Below are 18701 nucleotides of genomic sequence, written 5' to 3' on the forward strand. Positions count from 1 at the left end.
GCCAGGCACTAATTATTTTGCACAGTCAAAGAGGACAGCACAAACAGTAATGGCTCATGCTGCAGTGGCCAAAACATTTGTTTAAACAAATGAAAAGCTGTCTGAACTAATTGCTGCAGGCATTCATCAGTCCTTACCCAGCACAGCTCTCAGTCAAGGCAACTGGGAATATTGACTGAGTTTTATCCCTCACTAAAAACTGAGGTTTTATCCCTGTAGGAACAATTAGGCCTTGACCTGCAAAGGGTTCCAGGCAAGTAACTCCTGCACTATATGAATGTCTCTCTGTGGGGTTTTACCTTGCAGGATGGAGGCATTTACACAATGGCATAAGCTACCATGAGCTACTGGGAAATGAGTTGGGCTGGTGATATTCGAGACTGACTTCTGTTAGGGATTGTTAAGGCATAATGGCACCCATCCTGCATGGCGACCAAACTGGGGTCCTTTCTAGTCCAAATGGTTTGAATAATCTTGAAACTTAGTTCCAAAATGTAACATACTTGTCTTTTCTTTGTGTCTGTTTGCCAGCTTGCCTTTTTGGGGCATGGGCCTAAACAAAGGGGGAGGGAGAGCTCAGTTGTTTGGGCATTGGTCTGCTAAACCCAGGATTGTGAGTTCAGCCCTTGAGGGGGCCATTTAAGGATCTGGGGCAAATCTATCAGGGATGGTACTTGTTCCTGCTGTGAGGGCAGGGGACTGGTATGACCTCTCAGGGTCCCTTCCAGCTCTACTAGATGGTATAAACCAGACCCTAAGTTTCTTGTGCATTAATGCCTATATTTGCTCAGTGGCTAATGCTGTGTCTGTATTCCACATTACTCTGTTCAGTAATAAATGATTGCTTTATTGGCATTATTCCTCTCTTCGCTGGCTCTCCACTCACAAAACAATCTAGCTTCAAAATGCCATTCAAATAGTGAGATGGTGACTGATTTTTGTCAGTTAGTGCTTTAGTGGCCACTCAAGAGTGCCTGCTACTTTGCTGGGAACAGGACGGGATGGAATCGCTCTGGAACACTTTGCTATTTAGAACCTTCTCAGAAACAAACAAGTCTGCACTTTCAGCTCTGAAATCTTAGTTGCCTCAGGCTTTGGGAAAGCTCCATTTCATTTATATTCTGGCATTTACATTTGTTTGCTCTAACTATAAAGCCCTTTTCATGCTGCTCCTCCAGAGCTGTTTACCATTTAGCACATGTGGCCTGCATCTCCAACACTAAAAAAATCACATGAGGATTTGGCAGAACTAGGTTTAGTGCTCCAGGCCACTAGGGCAAAGCAACAATGACAAAAACCTGTGGCAGGCTAGTGTGCAGTAATATGCTGCCCCAAAGGCTGAGTAAAGGGATACTGGCAAGACAAAGATTGTTGTCATTATGATCTTGGCATTTGCTCTGTAAATCTGGAGTAATTCCACTGAAGTCTAACTAGATGGGCTGCTTAAAACAAGAAGATGCCTTAAATGGCCTCTCCAGGTTGCTGTGCACCTTTAACCACTGGCTTGTTCTACACGAGAGGCAGCTGCTTTTCAACAGCCCATAAAATAAGGGCTCAAGCATGTGGTAACACATTTGGCCAAATCTCCTGGTGATTTTCACAGGAATGAAGAATATGAGTCTGGTTCATAGGCCCAATCCTGCAACAACATCAGTGTGAATGGACCCCTTGACCACGTGCCACGTAGAAGTCAGTGGGACCATGTTCAGGCTAAGAAAGTTGATGCACTATTGGATGCAGGATCCAGGTATTAATCATGGGAAAAGAATCAATTTATAAAGATAAATTAATTGTATGGAAACTTGCCAGCATAAGAATTGATTCAGTGCTGATAACCTGAGGCTCTGTCAAGCTGGTGCCAGCAACTCAAGAAGTAATAAGAAGGTGAAGAAATAACTAACCACAACCATTTGCAAAGAGAGAGGAAGGACTGTGCAGATTTCTAGTGGATGGCTTGGAGCATAATGGTAACGAAGCCCCAATAAATTGTTTTTTCCTTGTGCCTTTGATAGTTCTGAGCTCCCAGGTAGCAATAGTTGACAAAGGCTATGTGATGTATTCTCCACCCTGATATACTACCGTGAGAAAGATTCTGGAGTCTGCTCCCAGAGTGCCTCAAAAATAGCTGTACAGTGGAGCTAAACCCCTCAGTTCAAGTAGAGGTCAAATTCTTGTATTATTTTAATAATCAAATCTCAATAGCTAACCTATAGCAAAGCTACGCAGTTCATTTGATTCTGGAGGGTTTTTTAAATATATTTATTTCCCACTCTTCCATAACTGTTTTTGGATAATATACACTCAACACTGAGGTGAGCCTGAAACAAGACTTATATTTAAGCACATCCTCCTCCAGGCGCTTTCACCATCTTGGAACTATCCTTGTAGTTTGGTCATTTGAATCCAGTTCAGAATCTGCAGCCCAATCTGGTTTTCATGCCTTGAGCCACCTGGGAGAAGGAGAAGCAAATGAAGGTTGTTGACCTATAATCAGTGAGTACGGAGCTGATGTTAGTAGACAGCACTCTTTTCTACAATCAGGATAGTCCCTCAGTTAGGTCAAGGCACTTGTGTGCTGGTCTGACAATGCAAAGGGGCTTTAAAGTGGGTAGTGCCCCTTCTAAACTCTTCCCTCCAGCACCTGTGCTTCCCCTTCCCAGTTACAGGCAGGTTGCTATCGTGGACATCCTCAGGATAGGGGACCTCCTGGACTGGTGTAACGAGGCCTTAAAGTGGTGGTGGGCACCTGCAGCCTGCTAGGGCTCTACCTGTGTATCACAGGCCTCCTGGCTCCTCCCCACTATGTGCCTCTTACATACTGGGACACTGGAGCCCTGCACTTCCTGCTTCTCCTCTCCTTCCCATAGGATTGCCTGGTGTCCAGTACTGGCCCAGACAGTCCATTTTTTTTGCCTTCTGTCTGGTAAAAAAATTCTGAAAATACCAGACACCTAAAATGTCGGTATTTTCTGATTTTTTTTTCCTGCCAGGAGGTGAAAATATCGGACTTTTCAGGTCAATACCGGACACCTGGTAACCCTACGACACACTCAGCAACCAGGCCCAGACTCCTCCCCTGCACTTATCTGGTTCTGCAGGGGAGCTGTCTGATCCAGAGCAGGGAGACAAGATGGCAGCCTTTAAGGTCCAAAAAGCCTCTTAAAGGGTCCATGCTGGGTTTTTAATTTTTTTTATTTTATGTATTTATTTATTTATTGCTTAATAACTCTCGCAGTCCTTTTTTTCTTTCTTTCTTTTCTTTTTTTATGATCAACAGCTTTGGTCTCCCTGGGTTATTTTTTTTTTTTCTCAACTGATTTTTTTCCCTGGTGGGTTTTTTTTTGGGGGGGGGGGGGGGCATTTGGTATTTTTGGTTAAACCATCTGGCAACCCTACCCTCCCAGCACTTTTGGAAGAGCTGCTCTGTTTTTGCTCCCCCTCTTCCGTCCCAGAGCTGGAATGCCACAAACAGCTGATTCACAGTGTTCCAGCTCTGGGGGAGAGAGAAAGGAGTGGGAACAGAGCACAAATCTGGTGATTTGTGGGCTTCAAAAGACTAGGAGGAAGGAGGAGGTAAGTGTGGGGTTCCGGTGTCCTGGTGTGCAAGAGATATGTGGGGGCAAGGGAGCTAGATGGGGACAGGATAGACAGGGAACCCCAGTGTGCTGCAGGCTCCTGTGGCCCACTGAGGAGAAAGAGGGTCACTTGCATGGCTTAGCCACCATTTCTGGTTGTCTGTTCCTGCTGTAAAGGCTCTGTCCTGGCTTCCAGTTGCCAGCACAGTGATCTGCTAGTAGTGCAGCCACCATAACCTGGACTCTGACTAGTCTCTGCTTCCCAGCAGTCAAACAGGGCATAAATCAGAGCACCCTTAACTCATCCTGGGGGCAAAGCAAGCCCTGCATGGCCCCAGGATAGAGAGAGTGCAGTGGTGGCTTAAAGTCACTTTAACTCAGCCCATCACTGCCCCGGGGGCAGGTATGGTGTAACTAAGAAGCAGGCCCATGCTGTCATCTAGTAATGAAAAACAGGACCTTCACCTCCAGATTGCAGCATCAGTGTGAGGTTGGGGGAAGAGTAACCAAGTCACCAGCCTGCTATGACCTCTGTGCAGGGAGAGCCCACAGCCCCCATGACTTCAGTAGCTTACCATGCAGATTCTGGAGTCTGCTCACAGAGTGCCTCAACAATGGTTGCATGGCAATAGGCCCTCAGCTCCAAATCTAAGCATGGCAGCATGGTCTGACTTACAGGAGCTGCTCCAGAAGCTGGATTGTAAGATCACATAAATGCTGCATTCTGCCTACAACTGTATTAAAGCAGCTTAAATGCAACAAATCAACAGCTAATTGCTCTGAAGCCTTCTTTGTTACAAGTCAATTCAGCCCTGTCTTCCTAGGAGTGCTTCTGTAGCTAGATCAATTATTTGCAAAAACCTTGAGCCAACAAAGCACTTAAGCACATTCTTAATTTTAAGCAGTCATTTACTACCATTCTTTACTCACTTAAGTGCTTTGCTGACTCTGAATCAAAATGTCCAGCTCCTTCATCATAGAATCATAGACTATTAGGACTGGAAGGGAGCTTCAGAGGTCATCGAGTCCAGTCCCCTGCCCTCATGGCAGGACCAAATACTGTCTAGACCATCCCTGATAGACATTTATCTAACCTACTCTTCAGTATCTCCACAGATGGAGATTCCACAACCTCCCTAGGCAATTTATTCCAGTGTTTAACCACCCTGACAGTTAGGAACTTTTTCCTAATGTCCAACCTAAACCTCCCTTACTATAGTTTAAGCCCATTGCTGCTTCTTCTATCCTCAGAGGTCAAGATGAACAAGTTTTCTCCCTCTTCTTTATGACACCCTTTTAAATACCTGAAAACTGCTACCATGTCCCCCCTCAATCTTCTCTTTTCTAAACTAAACAAACCCAGTTCTTTCAGCCTTCTCTCATAGGTCATGTTCTCTAGACCTTTAATCATTCTTGTTGCTCTTCTCTGGACCCTCTCCAATTTCTCCACATCTTTCTTGAAATGCGGTGCCCAGAACTGGACACAATACTCCAACTGAGGCCTAACCAGCGCAGAGTAGGGCGGAAGAATGACTTCTCGTGTCTTGCTCACAACACATCTGTTAATGCATCCCAGAATCATGTTTGCTTTTTTTGCAACAGCATCATACTGTTAATTCATATTTAGCTTATGGTCCACTATAACCCCTAGATTCCTTTGTGCCGTACACTTTCCTAAACAGTCGCTTCCCATTCTGTATGTATGAAACTGATTGTTCCTTCCTAAGTGGAGCACTTTGCATTTATCTTTATTAAACTTCATCCTGGTTACCTCAGACCATCATCCATCAGTTTAAATGCAACAGCAGAATTAAATTATTCTCTAGTAAGCTGGGCTGTTTGTACCATACAGCATCTCTGTAATGAAAAAAACTCAGAGGCTAAGAGTCATGGGGAGAAGAGGGGGAAAATAAGCCACTTCCTCAGGAAACACCTAGAACAACAGTTCTCAAAAAAAACTATAGAAACCGCCTCTCTTTTTTATAAAAAATATTTTACCTTTGCCTCCTCAACATTCTGATTGCTTTATTTATTTTTCTTGAGATGCAGCCCAACATTTTTAGCTAAGAGCTAAAAGGGCAGTAAGTAGAATTCTGACATTGACATAAAATAATGCATACACCTGCTGACTGGCCTGTGAAGAATGAGAATTATTTGGGCTAACAAGAAGTAAGAAAACTAAAATACACTAATAAAGAATGGTAGTTAAAAAAACCTGCAGCCATTGAAAAATGCATATAAAATTGCACAAGACCTTTGAATGACCTTTCTAATTTGACAGCATCTTAAAAAAATTTTTTTAGCCAGCTCTGATTAGTGACTGGAAAATTCAGACACATTTCAAGTTTTTGCCTGTTAAACTGTCTGTTGAAAAATCTTGAGCTAACAGAATATTGTCTCCAGCTGAGAGCAATACTGGACTCTCACCCTTTGTGGATTGGGCCAAAAGAGGGGTCCGTGATACCCTTCTGATGGATTACACTGTTAGGACCCAGGCTTCATTCGTTTTTCACCTTTGTTGTTGTTTGTTTGGTTTTTGAACTTGACTCCATTTTGGACAATGAAATGAGACTTGTACATACATGGGTGGCTGGTGAAGGCTTAGCTGGGGAAGACAGGCCCTAGCCCTACCCCTCCTATCCGAGATCCTATCCTTTCAGAAATCTCTCTTGTGGCCAGGGTGCCGGTGGCCCCAATCCTCGTGGGCGGCCAGGGAGCCAAGCTGCCATGCCACAGCCCTCCTGAGTGGCCAGGGAACCAGACTTCCCAGTCACGGCCACAGCCCTTCTGGGCAGCTGGGAAGCATAGGCAGTTTTGGGAAGGCAATGCCTTCCCTTGCCTACATTACCCTTCACCCATGTGTGTATGATTATTTTGCAGGTGTCATCTAGAGCAAACAAGGGCCACAGCGATCAATGAGATAGAAAGAGTCCCTGTTCCAAAGAGCAAGTGAGTATTTAATGTCTCTCTTAGGGCTTGTGTGCACTACGAGACGAGGTCAAACTTATTAAGGTTGATTTTTTTTTTAGCACCCAATTTTATAAAGTCAAAGGAGCATGTCTCCACAGTGTACAAGAATTCAACATAGTCAGAAGTAGCACGCCTACCACTGACTTTGAGTATCCTACATTTTCTGCCACCCCTTTCCATTCTGGGTTATTCTTCCAGTGCACACTGACACCAAAAGTGCAGCGGGTGGTTCTGGGTGTATGTCATCAGTGTCCCATAATGCACTTATCTCCTCTGTCCACTCCCAGCTTGAAGGCAACGGTAAACAGTCTTGTTGCATCCTTTTCTTCCCTGGTTATCTGTGCAGATGCCATAGCAGGGTAAGTGTAAACTCAGGCTCCAGAGCCAGGGAAGCAAGTAAGCAGGTGCCTCTGACATCATGCTTCAGATTAGTCATGTGCCTTTGGGTGTTCCTGAATAAGGATGGAGCATTTATTAATCTTCAAAGCATTTGTGAGGACAGAACACTCCTGACCCCAAATGCAAACAGTACCAAGAAATACTGGTGCTATGATCCACCCCATAAAAACAATGTGCACTCATGTTCAAGGCAGGCTGCCTAACACAGCAACACTTATGTGTTTTTTATGAGAAGACCTTTACATATGATGCCCCATGCCCATTGCTTTGATAAATCTCTAGATACACTCTGAGGGCACATCTACACTTGCTTTCACTTTTGAAAGATATGCAAATTTGGGGCGAATTTGCATATCTTCTTCCGATCATTTTTTTGAAAAGTTCTTTTGAAAAAGAAAGTAGTCTAGACACAGTTCTTTCAAGAAAAAAACCCTTTTTCAAAAGAATTGTGTAAACCTCATTTTTTTTAGGAAGAACAGTTCTTTCAAAAAAGGGTTTTTTTCTCGAAAGAACCACGTCTAGACTACTATTTTTTTCGAAAGAACCTCTTTCAAAAAAGTGATTGGAAGAAGATATGCAAATTTGTGCCGAATTTCCATATCTTCTTTCAAAAGTGAAAGCAAGTCTAGACATGCCCTGAGGGTTTAGCAGGGCCACTTTCTTTTTTTAAAGCAGTGGTCTGGCTCTTCATAGCAGCAGGAATCAGTGAGTTGGCACAGGCATGCTCATTCACTCCTCGCCAGGACAAAGCACCCATTGCTTCCAAGAAGGGAGGAGTGAATGAAAATGGAGTGAGGTGTGTACAATTTGACCCACTGATGTCATTTGGGTTCTCTTCACTACAGGGCCTCATCCTGGTGACACAGTTTCCTTGTTCTGAAGAGGCCAGGTCTGGTGAGGTGTTATGCAGCTTTCAGCAGCTAGATGGCACTACACAGGATTCCTGAAATCATGACAGACAATCCTCCAGAGGCCTGGGCTCCTAGGAGCAGGCAGAAGGTGAGCCCCAGATCCTTTAAATTGCTGCTGGAGGGCTGCTCTGAGGGGAGAGTGTGTGGTGCAGAGGGCTGGCTTCCCTGGTCCCACCCCTTCTGCCTGAGGCCCTGTCCCTACCAGGAACATGGAAGCACAGCCCCTGCCAGCTACCCTGCCTAGGAGAAAAAGTATATACAGGGCCTTGCTTTAGATTAGAGTTGCCAGGTGTCCGGTTTTGAACTGGACAGTCTGATATTTGAGGTTTCTGTCTGGGAAATAAATTGAGAAAATATCGTATATATAAATGTCTGGTATTTTCTAATTAAGTAAGTTTTATTATTATGAGTATCAGTACGTACCTGCGTACTGCCTAGCTGGCAGACACGTTCACACTGCGTGAGCGTGTCTACCAACCAGGCAATATGCAACTATTCAGTAGAGAGGAGGTGGGCGGGGTCAGGGCGCTGGGGCGGGATGGAAAACTTAAAAGAAATTCTGTTTTCTCCAAATTTCAGTTGTGTTGACATTACCCCCCAGATGCCTCCCGAGTACCCCTAAGGCTGCTCGTACCACTGGTTGAGAAACACTGTTCTAGACCTTTAATAATTTGTGTTGCTCTTCTCTGGACCTTCTCCAATTTCTCCACATCTTTCCTGAAATGTGGTGCCCAGAACGGGACACAATACTCCAAATGAGGCCTAATCAGCACAGAGTAGAGTGGAAAAATGACTTTTCGTGTCCTTTTCACAACACTCCTGTTAATACATTCTACAATTGTATTTGCTTTTTTTGCAACAGTGTCACACTTTTGACTCATATTTAGCTTATGGTCTACTAGATCCCTTTCTGCAATTCTCCTTCCTAGACAGACACTTCCCATTCTGTATGTGTGAAACTTGATTGTTCCTTCCTAAGCGGAGTATTTTGCATTTGTCCTTATTAAATTTCACCCCCTTTCTCCACTGCCAGAATGAGTGGGGGGCAGCGATGGCCCCCTACTGCCACTGTGCCTGGCCCACATAATTTCCCTGATCCCTTCCATCGATGATTCCTTTAGCAGGGACCCCCACAAGTGTGCAGTTTGGGGCAACTGCCCCAAACCATCCTATGGACAGGATGGCTCTGTCAGCAAGTTTTGGGTTCATTGGTTCACTAGAAATCATTCTTTGCTTACAAGATAAAGCCACGGCTAAATCAGGAGCTATCAGGCCTTTCCTGCATTCCTTACCCCAGATGAAGTTAGGGATGTAAAAAGTTAACCAGTTAAGTAGTTAACCTTGTCCTTAACGAATGAGGCTTACCAGTTTCTGTAAACACCTCCCCTCTCTCCCGAGCAGCCAGGGGCAGCCCATGACTATAAGCGGACTTGGATGCTGCCTAGAGTGCTGCCTTCAACGGGGTGCCGTCACAGGGCGCCTGGGGAGCCTGATGATGATGTCACAGGGCGCCTGACGATGATGTCAGTCCATTGACGTCCCTGCAGGCGAGGGCGCCGATTGCGCGTTCCTCCTGGGGTGCCAGCTGCTGCAGCCCATCTCAGGCCACTCCTGCGAGCAGCCCGTATCCATGGCAGACCTGGTCACCTCCTTCCCCCCTCCTTCCTTTTTGCTCCATCCCTCCCTCCTTGCAGGTAACACTCTGGCTTCCCAGGAGTACGGGTGGCAGGGCTCCGGGGGAGCTGGCTACAGATCCTGCAGCAAAGCCTACTTGGGACTAGGGCTGGCAGCCCTTGCCATACTGACTTCCAGAGAAGTTTCACTGCATGCTCTGCAATATAAACCTTATTTAAGCTTTATACTGCAGAGCCCACAGTGTGTGTAACTGTGTAATCACTATGATTTGTGTGTATATGTGTCTCCTCGTCCCCTACCACCCTGCAAGTGGTGTGCTTGCATATTACCCACTCCCTGGACAACACCATGCAAATCCAGACTGGAGATCCGATTATTACCTGTTCAAATTTGCATTGTGGGCTGCAGGATCGGGTCTCCAGCCTGGATTTGCAGAAGTGCCTTTCAACATGTGGGTAATTTGCAAGTGCACCATTTGCAGAGGAAATTCCTTGGCTGTAATGAATCCACACATTCATGCACCACATTCAGTGACATGCATGAGGATGTCCCTGGCAGAGTGAGACAAGAATATGGAGACTCTGGCATTCAGAGAGGGAACCCTCCTGGGATAATGCTGCCTCATTTCTGTTTCACAAAACAGCCTAATATGCACAGGGATGGGAAAATGTGGGCCAACTTAGGGGCTCTATTCTGGGAAGCAGAGACTCTGGGGATCATGGGGCATAAGCAGCTGAATATGAACTTCCAGGGCAATGCTGTGGCCAAAAGAGCTAATCTGAACCTGGGATATATAATGAGGGGAATCCTGAACAGGAGCAGAGAGGTTATTTGATCTCTGTTTTTGGCAGTGGCACAACTGCTGTTGGAATCCTGTGTCCCATTCTGGAACCTACAATTCAAGAAGGATGTAGCAAAAACTGAGTACAGGATCTTTCAAAAAAGGGTTGTTTTTCGAAAGAACCGTGTCTAGACGGTAGTTTCACTTTCGAAAAGCCCTTTTTCGAACAAACGTGTGGCCGCCATTATACAAATGAAGTGCAGGAAATTCAAATCCCGGCTTCATTTGCAATTTCGATCTGTCTAATTTACATGTCCAGACATGCCCTCAAAGAGCTGCTCTAGGAATTATTTCAGGGCAGTTGCATGAACTGAGTTATGCAGGTAGCCAGACAATCTGATCGCCATGGCCCCTTTTGCCCTTGGCAGGCCCACCAACAGGGAGGGTCAAAGGGGATAGTTGCCCCAGTGCCCAGCAATTCAAAGGGGTTCAGGACTCCCAGCCGCTGCCAATACTGCAGCAGTGATGGCGGCTGGAGCTTCCGGCCGGTTAATTTGCCTCCGGAGTCTGGCACTACATGCTCTGTGTGGCTCTGAGGGCTGGCTGCTCCAGCCCTGGCTCTTCTGGCCTCAGCCCCCTGGGGTGCAAAGTTAGGCCCCTCACACACATTGCCCAGAGGGTTGCAGAAGTTGTCAGCCCTCCAGCCCTCGGAATCTATGAACAGCCACCAGCAAGAGTGAATGAGACACAACTTCTTCCCTCCCTGGGTTCTCATTATGGGCTACAAGAAGATAGCTGGGCTATGTCTACACTTGTGGCTTCTTGTGCAAGTATAGCCGTTCTTGCGCAAGAATCCGCAGAGCGTCCACACTGCCCGCCCGCTCTTGCGCAAGGAAATTTACAGTACGGCGTGGTAAGAGAGGGCTTCTTGTGCAAGAGCTACACTCTCTTCTAACAGGTATAAGCTCTATTGCGCAGGACGTCATTGTGGACACTCCAGTAGGGATTTCTTGTGCAAGAAAGCCCTATGGCTAAAATGGCCATCAGAGCTTTCTTGCGCAAGAGAGTGTCCACATTGCCATGGGCTCTCTTGCGCAAAAGCACAGCTCGCACATGGCAGTGTGGACATTTTCTTGTGCAAGACATCTTGCACAAGAACTCTTGCACAAGATGTTCTTGCGCAAGAGGTTGCCAGTGTAGACATAGTCCTGGTGTTTTCCCAGGACCCAGGCAGGCAGAGAAGGTGATGCTGGTGTTACCACAAAAGAATAAACCTTGCACAGATGGAGCTGAAGATAGACTTGCTTGCTGCCTGGGTGAGTCTGGGTTTTGTTCAAATTCACTAGTTTTGAATTGGTTCCTAAAGTTGGTTATTGTCAGATGTTAAGGATGATTAGGACCTGTTATCCTGCTGCTGGAACTTGCTACAAACCAGTCACTCAGCAAGGGGTGGCAGCTATTGTAAACCTGCTGCAAGCTGTGTGTGTCTCTCTTATTCTGATGCAGACACTGGGCTGCCTACAAGTGGGTATATTAAGCGGGAGGGGAGGTAAGCATTGCTCAAAGAAGAGGTGGGGGTTGTAACTAGCAACAGTGAGTTTCTATTGACTTAAGGGAAACTTAGGCTGCAGAGTTCAGAAACAATTTCCTCCCAAGTGGTGTCTAATGGACTGTGGAGTATAGTTAGTGGCAGGCCCCTCTCCTGGGTCGTTTAAAAATGGACCATGTGGTGTAGTAGCGAATGTATCCTTAAGGGAGCTTTTCTGCGCAGGCATGGGTGAACATGATGGTTAGTGGACCTCTTCCAGTTCTGACTGCTGTGGTTCAAAGTAGCTTTTGTCAGCAGGGCAGCCATCCCAGTTGTCTCCAGATTAAAGTACATGTGTACAGAGAGAGCTTGAATAATGAGCATGTGGGAAATATTGAACTGAATCAGCCCAGTAGCCCATGTCCTGCAGTGACCAGTACTACATGCTTGAGAGGAAGCAAACTGCAAAGCAAGCCTGTTGTGAGGGTATATGCCTGAGCCTGGTTCTGTGTGGGAGTCCTGCAGTGTGCTGAAGGCCCTCAGCTATCAGCAGAAAAGTCTGAGTGTCTTACAGGATTGGCCCCAGAGAAGGATAATACAATATTGATGTATCCATGGAGCTGAGCCACAATGCTGATAAAGTCAAAATCCTTCCAGAGCATGAAGCGATTGATGAAAATTGAGTGACCGTTACCAGGTAGGATTGTTGTCTCTGTGCATTGGAGATTAAAGAGAGTGCATATAAAAACCGGCTCCAACAAGTTTATTCACTCAGGAATTAGCATTTTTATCAGCATTTGCTCAGAAGGCACTTGATCTAACAAGGAAATCCCTGGCAAGTAAACCCAGATGCTAAGCTGACACATGAGTCATGGGCCTGGTCTTATTAACTTCAAGAATAAACAGTGCAGAATTACTTTGTGAGTAAGAACTACTTTTCTGAGTAACAACTGCAGCTTGGTCCTTGAGAATAGGGCACTATAGCTGCTTTGTCTGGCTGGCATATTCCTGGACTGGGCTGTGGCATTAGGTGCAAAGGCAAAATCCCTCACTCACCTGTGATTTGCCAATATCTTGGCATGATGCCTTCCCTAGAAGGTCTTGCCCGGTGTGGGCCAGAGCCCACAGAAGTCAAGGAGATGCTTTCCATTGACTTCATGGGCTGATTTCTGGCAGAGCTAGCTGGATTTAGGGTGACCCTCCTATGCTGCAGGGGATAGGGTAGGGATGTAATGGTGTGGTCAATTAACCAATTAACCAGTAAGCAAAAGCTTATAAGTTAATGCTATAGACTATACGCATTCCTTCCCCTTACAAGTACATTTTTTAGCAGGCTGGCCAGCAGCCCGGCTCAATCCTGACTCGTGCCAGGTCTGGACCTACCTCCGCTGCAGCTCTGCACTTAAAGGCTGTGTCTAGACTGGCAAGTTTTTCCGCAAAATTATCTGCTTTTGCGGAAAAACTTGCCAGCTGTCTACCCTGGCCGCTTGAATTTCTGCAAAAGCACTGACGATCTCATGTAAGATTGTCAGTACTTTTGCGGAAATACTATGCTGCTCCCGTTCGGGCAAAAGTCTTTTTCCAAAAAACTTTTGCGCAAAAGGGCCAGTGTAGACAGCTGAGATTTGTTTTCTGCAAAAAAGCCCCGATCGCAAAAATGGCGATGGGGGCTTTTTTGCGGAAAAGCGCATCTAGATTGGCCACGGATGCTTTTCCGCAAAAAGTGCTTTTGCGGAAAAGCGTCCTGCCAATCTAGACACACTGTTCCGAAAATACTTTTAACGGAAAACTTTTCCGTTAAAAGCATTTCCGGAAAATCATGCCAGTCTAGACGTAGCCAAAGTGTATTAGGAGCTAGGAGGGTAGGCAGTCCAGTTCAGTTCTGGCTTGCACTGGGTCCTGGAGCTCAGCCCCCTCCCAGACAGGGGCTGCTGCCACCTCCATTGCTTCCTCTGTAACAGAGGTCCTCAAGGGGAGCTGTTTCTTAAATTGGCTCCCCTCATGGACCAGCTCCCACCTAGCACCTTGCGCCGCTGCCTCTGATACAGAGGCAGCAGCGTGAAGTGGCAGAGGCTCCTTGGGAGTGGGGTTGGAGCGCACTGGCTGCCAGCCCCGCCCCTGGAACTATACAGTAATCGAGTAACTAGTAAGAATTCATGCATTGACTATTCAATTAACCGATATTTAACATCCCTAGTGGAGAGCAGAACTGCAATAGTACGATCCACCAGAACACCCACTATGCTAGGGAATGTGCCTGGAGGTGCACTCACAAGCAAACCAGAACTGGCAGGTCTCCTGTGGGGGAGCTAAGCTGAAGGGGGGACTAGAGCAGGAAGAAGTAGTAAGAAAGTGAGCAGTCATATTTGCTTCAGGCTCTTGAACTATGACAAATAAAATCCCTGGGAGCATGTCAGTTATCTTGGGAAAAGCAATATGCCAGGCTTAGAAAGCTGATATTTTCTCAGTTGGGATGGCCTTTGGGAACAATGGAGCTACTGTAGCTTTTTGACAGTGGAGCTTGTACTCGGTGCCGGAATGTGCAGCGTTCGCCTAGGTCAGAGTTGGGGCCCGAATCCAAATGCCACGGGCTGCTGGCTGGCTGCAGAGTCCACTCTGCAGTTCAGGCCCCTCCGCTGCTGTTACAAATGCAAAGCTCAGAGCAGATTTCTCGCCTGCATTGCGTAGCCTCAGCACCTATGTGAACAAAACCAGGGCCCGAGTGGGGTGGATTGGGGCTGATTCACAGGCTGGCAGCAAAGCCGGCAGTCAGCTGAGAGCTTGCGTGTTGTGCAGTAATTTCTGTGGGTTGCTTCTATGGCCTGAGTGGGAGGGCCTTTCTGTTCCCTTCCCCCATAAACCCTCTTTATATCTGTCTAGCTCAGTGGTCACCAACCAGTCGATCGGGATCTACTGGTAGATCTTGGAGCCTCTGACAGGTGACCTTGAGTGGTTTGGCCAAGAGGCTACCAAGTGCTGGCACTTCAGCTGCTCCTCTCCCCTCTGCTGCTGCCCATCTCCTGCCCTTGGAGCTGCCTCCTCCTGCCAGGAGTCTCCTACTTGCAGTTCAGGGCAAGGAAGGGAGGGGGGGCTGCTGCTGTAAGGGTGTCCCCTCCTACCCTGTATTCTGTCTCCACAACAGAGGGCACAACAGGGGTTTACTGGCTGCTTTTGAGAGTGATACAGGACCAGGACAGGGGCAAGCCTGTCTTAGCCCCGCTGCACCCCAGCCAGGAGCCACTTGTGGTAAGCAGTGTCCAGATGGAGCCAGCTCCGAATCCCTGCCTCAGTTATGTACCCCCCTATACTCTAAGCCCCTGCTCTAGTCCTGAGCCCCCAGGATCCAAACTCCCTCCCAGAGCTTGCACCCCAGTTCCCTGAACCCCCTCCTGCACCCCAGGTCCCTGCCCTAGGCTTAGCTCAGAGCCCTGCTATCACTCCAAATCCTTTAGCCCAAGTCCAGGTCCTATGCCTCAACTCTCTGCTCCTGCCTGGTGAAAGGGAAGGTGAATGGGGGAGGGAGGGAGGATGGAGTGAGCAGAGGCAGGGCCTCGAAGAAGAGACATGAAGGAGGCTGCACAAGGGTATTTGGGTCTGAAGTAGATCCTGGTAGATTCACATTTAAATTCAAAAAGTGATCTTGTGCTTAAAAAGGTTGGAGACCCCTGGTCTAGCTACTCAGATACTGTACAGGGCTTGGGGTGTGAGCCTCTGTGCTCCCTAAAGCACCTTGGGCAGGTAAAGTCCCTCAGTTATTTTCTCTGTCTTTCCATGGCAGCAATGAGCAACCTGAGCTAGTGAGTGGGCTGCATGAGTGGCCTTCCTTTCTTTCCATCTCCTGGGAAAGGGTGGTTTCACTGACTGCACTTGTGTACTTCAAATTTGCGGAGCACGCCATTCAAACCACAGCAGCGCTTTGGTTGGATGCAGAGCGAGAGTGCAGCTGTCTCAGTCATTGTTAAAAAGAAAAAACAAAACAAAACTGGGGCGCCATAGAGACTAACAAAGAACAGTCAATGTTGTATGCAGTCAGCACATTTCACATGCCCCTGCTTTACATGTGTGTCACTTTAGTAATACCAGTGCGAATTTTACATGGATGGAAATCAGCAGAATCTGGCAACCCTGCACATGGGCAACAGTAAACAAAATGTCTCTCGGGCCACACATGGAACCCTGATGGGCTGCAGGCTCCCTTCAGGCCACAGGTTGCCCATAGGAAAGGCAGTCATTGGAACTGAAATATATGACTCAGTCTCCGTTTCTCATTCTTCAGGTGGAGCCTTTCTTAGTGCCGTTGTGGGAGGGAAGATACAGAAAGCAGCAATTCATGGTTTGGTTCCTTGATGTTTCGGTCTCCAAGCAGCCCAGGCTGCTCCAGTAAATGAGATCATGCTGCTTAAGTTTTCATCACTCCAGCTAGGACTAATGTTTGCTAGAAACGTGGAATAAAGTCACAAAATAAGGCAGTGGTCATAAATAAACCTTTGGAATGGGGAACACAGTAAGCCAGAGAAAACTCCTCTGGCGGAACAAAGCCCTTCTGTAAATGCTGTACATGCTGTTAATGAGCTGAGACTGACATCGACCTGTCAGTGGCCCTACAAGGCGGTTCCTTCTCAGAGGTGTTTTGGGGGATTGGAGTGAATGGCTTCCCAGACGCGGGCACACTGACTAGTGCTGCCCTTCCGAGAGCCCCCCAATCCCCAATGGGGAATGTTTGGGACAAGAGAGAGGCTACTGGTGGGCCCCAGACTGCACAGCCCTGTTAGGCCTTCTCTGCTTTTGAAGCTTGCTCTGCCTTTTACAGAACATGTTTCCTCATCTACCTTAACGATGAAATCATCTTCTCAAAGTGGCTTGTAAAGCACAAATGGTGCAACAGGGGGAGGAGCTGGGACCACACAAGGAGTCTGGAAGGTCTACCAGGGACTCAGGAGACCTGGGTTCTGTGCCCAGTCCAGCCAGCAACCTTCTGAGAGACCTGGGGCATGTCTCTCCCACTCTCAGCATCTGTATTCTCCATCCTGTCCGTGTGGTCTTAAATTTGCACGGGGGAAGAGATGGTTTCTTGCTCTGTGCGTATAGCACAATGGGCCCCCAGTCTCAACTAAGGGCTCCTCACTTACTATTATTTCTATTACAGTAGGAGCACAAACTCGCATGAGTGGTGCTGCTGGCTGCTCATGTGAGAAGGGTTTTGCAAGATCAGGCTCTTATTGCTTGTGAACCTTTAGTGGGAGCAGCGCTGTGAGGCAGCACACCAGTGGCTAGAAGGGGCCCAGACTTTTGGGTTGACAGGCAATGACAAACTGTGCTAGCTGATGTCCTGCCCTTTCCCCAGCTCCAGTGGTCCCAGGCTTGCCAAGCTGAGACCGCGCATGGGGCAGCTCAGAAAATGGCAAGGCAGAGCTGCCAGAGTGTCACTTTCTGAAGAGCGGGTGCATAGCTCCATCCTGGGTTTCAGGTACCCGAGTGTCTCTCCAGGCCCCTGTGGTACTACTTTGTGCTGGCTCAGATTTGGGAGCGCCTGGATGCTAAGTGGGCGGGCTGCATCTCACATGTGGCCACTCCCTGGAGCCTACCGTGTACATCTCCTTCATGGCCAGGCTGCTGCTGAGAGCCCAAGGACAGCTCCTTCTGCCACAGGAAAGGGAGTCTCCATTTAAAGATGCTCTTCACAGTAAAAAATCATAACATGCCAGTCTGTCGAAAATGCCCGTATAAGCTGCTGTTTTTTTCAAGGCTGCCGCCATTATGCAAATGAAGTGCAGGATATTTAAATCCCCTCTTCATTTGCACTTTCGTTGTGTCTAATTTACATCCCTATGCCGACAGAGGGGTGTAATTTAGACACACCCTTAGATTCCTCTGCTCTCCTTACTACTTTCTTTCCTAGCCAGCGCTGCTGCAAACTAATCTCCCCCTGAGCAAGCCACACTCACAATACTATTCCAATACTAGTAGTAAAAAACCAAGACATTAGAACTAGCTCTACTTGTTCAGCTTGTTGGGGAAGGCATGGCGGGTTGGTGGGAGTGGGGGGAGGAGAGGGAATAGCAGTTAATCTCTTGGCATTGAGCTGCCACTTGATAAGATTTATGTTCCCTGGAAGAAGCCCGCACGTTCGTCAGGTCCATTATGCCTGTAAGAGCTGATGAGGCTTTTTATAGCACAGGGAGAGAGTTAACTGAGTTTCAGAAGCATACAGTTACCAGAGAGTACAGTCTGATCTTATGAATCATGTGTGTGAAGGGGGAGAGGGTGGGATGTGACCATGTCACACCATCTGTCAGCTGTAATCTTTGGGAGATTATTGGGCCTGCTAGATCAACACATTTGCATGTTAGCTGGGCCATGGACAGATACTGCTTCATCTGTTCCCTCTATGTATCTCCATTAAACAGCCAATATCTGCACCAGGGAAATCTAGTCTGTCGGTGGTAAAGGGCGGTAGCTGTTAGAATAATGCCTGTATTTGTCAATACGGACGGGATGAGAGATGATGCTCAGGAACATACAGGTGGTGTTCCTGGTTTTTATTGGACCAATTACATGTTTTTGGTGCACTTCAAAATCCTTCCGTTAGTAACTCTGCCTCTGCTGAACAGGCGCAACTTTCAGGAGGGTCCTGCACCAAAGCCAGATGTCATGGATTTAAATCTCCACTTGGGCTATGTCTTTACTACCAGGTTATTTCAAAATAACTCCTGAATAACTACTTCAAAACAAGCTTATTCCTCTTCACAAGCAGGCGTTATTATTTCAAAATAACAGGCTTGGTAATGTGGACACTCACCTTGTTATTTCAAAATAAGGGGAATTATTTCAAAATAACTCACCAATGTGGACATGCCCTTGGTATCCTCATTTGCACCAGTCCAGACTGGGTATAATTTAAA

General features: G+C 47.2%; 1 long non-coding RNA gene across 1 annotated transcript in view; it reads left to right on the forward strand.

The window, feature by feature from the left end:
* Positions 1 to 18701, forward strand: part of LOC142818505 (uncharacterized) — a 51458-nt gene that overhangs the window by 16158 nt on the left and 16599 nt on the right. The window contains exons 2-3 of the long non-coding RNA XR_012896004.2: positions 6456 to 6524; positions 7790 to 7943. This is a non-coding gene — a long non-coding RNA (uncharacterized LOC142818505). The remainder of the gene's footprint in view (positions 1 to 6455; positions 6525 to 7789; positions 7944 to 18701) is intronic.

Source organism: Pelodiscus sinensis, chromosome Z, assembly GCF_052426305.1.
Source record: "Pelodiscus sinensis isolate ZL-2025 chromosome Z, ASM5242630v1, whole genome shotgun sequence".
NCBI lineage: Eukaryota > Metazoa > Chordata > Testudines > Trionychidae > Pelodiscus > Pelodiscus sinensis.